Source organism: Hypanus sabinus, unplaced genomic scaffold, assembly GCF_030144855.1.
Source record: "Hypanus sabinus isolate sHypSab1 unplaced genomic scaffold, sHypSab1.hap1 scaffold_332, whole genome shotgun sequence".
Taxonomy (NCBI): domain Eukaryota; kingdom Metazoa; phylum Chordata; class Chondrichthyes; order Myliobatiformes; family Dasyatidae; genus Hypanus; species Hypanus sabinus.
In genome coordinates this window covers 129433-132070 of record NW_026781237.1, presented here as the reverse complement: position 1 = coordinate 132070, position 2638 = coordinate 129433, and the positions used below count along the sequence as shown (strand labels likewise).

The 2638-nt window shown below is 43.4% G+C and overlaps 1 non-coding gene across 1 annotated transcript; it reads right to left on the bottom strand.

Moving 5' to 3' along the window:
• Positions 1 to 2148: 2148 nt before the first annotated feature.
• Positions 2149 to 2262, bottom strand: trnal-cag (transfer RNA leucine (anticodon CAG)). The gene is made up of 2 exons: positions 2225 to 2262; positions 2149 to 2183 (listed from the first exon to the last, which is right to left on the bottom strand). It is a non-coding gene; the product is annotated as a tRNA-Leu (tRNA).
• Positions 2263 to 2638: the final 376 nt, after the last annotated feature.

Genomic DNA, 2638 nt, shown 5'->3' with positions numbered 1-2638 from the left:
ACAGGACTAATAGCTTGCCTGTCTATCCCAGAGAACAGAAAATGAGAAGAGGAGCTCCCAGTAAGGAAGCCAAAGAAAACCCCGTTACCGAATTCTCCTCCAGGCCTAAACAGGAAGAACAGTCCTGTTTATCTATACCCTGAATCCCAAACGAATATTAATTGCCCAATAATAAAATCGAAAGTTTGGTAACACAAGCCCTCCATCTTTCTTTGAGTTTTGCAATAACGGTTGATTCAAGGCGTTTTAATCCAGACTGCCGATGACGTGACGGGAAACTAGAAGAAGAAGAGTGGCTACTCAGAAACTTAGACAGAGTAGGAGAGCGGGCGTAGCAGTGGTAGATAGAACACACAGTCTTCTAGATCAGAGAAGTGATCTGTGTTTTATTTTGCAACTGTGGAGAAGATTTTACTGATAAAGACGTGAGTAGATTCGCATGGACCATGTTCAAGCCTGTGTCAAGGTGTAAATTTAATTTCGTTGTGTCTGAGAGAGGGTTTTAAGCTCTAAAACCTATAGTGCGCTTCGTAGTCGCCCTGGATTATTACACAAAGTAACAATTAATATTGCTGTGATCACCATTATTTCATTTTACGTTGCACTGTAGGTTGTGTAATACATATTGATTTTTTGACCGCCGTGTTATTGCGGTCCATTGTGGATGTTATTGCGTTTCTTGGATGCCCGTGAGCAAGAGAATCTCGTTGTTTACATGGTGATATATGTATATATACACTGTCATGACAAATTTACTTTCTGCTTTGGACTTTGAACCAGTTGGGCCGAAGGCTATTTTCCGTTCTGTCCGCCTTAAAACACCTGGATTGCAAAAAAAAAAAGGAAGAGTGGTCTAGTAAACCACAGAAAGCGAATAAAACCCAGTCCGCAATGATCCATCCGATATTCCCGAGTCCAGAATAGTGTTAAACGCACGTTACGGAGCTCCGCGGCAGATGTACACTTAAGAACGACAATGTAAAAATGCCGTTTCAATATAGAGACCAGCAGAGTGTCTGAATGGCCCCGGTGTTGTTGTGTCAAAGAACAGCCACGGTTGAGAAGGTGGCACAGCACTCTTCAACGAGGCCTCCTTCTCATCAAACTCCGCAGCCCGAGTCGGATGTCATGTGACACTTTGTACTGCTGCCTAATGTAACGAAAACAATTTTTTTCTCTTTCTTGCGTCTTTCCCATCCTCCCAAAACACTGACCGCTGCAATAAACATTACAGTGATTGAATTATGAGCGTCTAAATCACAGATGTTGTCAGGAGTGAGATTCGAGACTACGCCTCCAGTTGGATACCAACACTCGGGTTTACAAGGAAGAGGTTTTCTCGCCTTAAGTCTAGCGCCTTAGACCACTCGGCCACCCTGACAGCCCTGCAGTACTCTCTTCATATTGAGCATAAAAAGCTGCATTTCAGCATAGTCTGAATGACTGCTCTGGTGTGAGAGTACACATACAAACAGACAGATATCCTGGGATTTGACATTAAAATAGACGTTGCATTTCGGACATGCTTGGCAAATAAAATAAAATACAGCAGCACAGCACTGGAACATGTAGTGCATATAGTTCAGGCCATCCGTCATAGAAAGGTTGACGAGGCTTTCGAGAGGGCAGAAAAGCTTTACCAAGATGCCTCCTGAATTGGACTATTTGGGCGATAACGAGCTTGGACATGCTTGGGATGATTTCTCTGAAGTAGCGGAGGGTGAGCAAAAATCTGATAGATGTTTCTCAGATTTTGAGAGACATAGATAGAGGTATGGCATAGATGACATAGATAATCATGGCAGAGATTATCTCCATCCCAGGGTAGACATGGCTTATACCATCAGGGATACATTTCACCTAAGAAGAGATAATTTTAAAGTAGATATGACAACATCCCTTCACTCAATGTCGGCAAAACCAAGGCAGTGATTGTGGTGTTCAGGAGAAGGAAAAGTAGAGGTCCATGAGCCAGTTCTCATTGGATGATTGGTGGTGGAGAGCGCACGTAACTTAAAATTGGTGGGTATTACAAGTTTCTCAAATACATCATCTATTCTTACTTACGTGTTTGCCTAATCCTCGCAAACAACCGACGCTTGCTTCGCAGTAATAGCATTAACTCGGTTGAATGTTTAAGACAAATAATGTCAGGGGTGGGATTCGAACCCACGCCCCCAGATGGAGACCAGAAACCTCGGATTTGTATGAAGGACTTTCATTCCCTGATTCTGGCGCCTTAGACCGCTCGGCCACCCTGACAACTTTGCATCACCCACTTCACATCCCAAAGAAATTTGATGTTTTTGAGTACAGATGAATGCCTGATTTAAGAACAGAGTTAAATAAACACAAACGCACATCCGATTCTGGGAATCGGAAATGAGTCCAAGCTTGTTACAGTTTTCTCAGGTGAGGCGCCCTCTGTGGAAAGAGAAGCAGTGTTACAACTACAGATCAAAACTCGTTAGACGCGTATCAGCAGAAATCTGTAGCTGAGGTTAAAAGGGTGAATGAGAGCGCTGGGAAGACTCGCTGTCCTCACATGTAGGGAAGTGATGAAATAGTTTATAGATAGGACTGATCCTGGCACCACTGGGTGGGAGGCGATCATGACAAATTTGACAAACCCTGCACA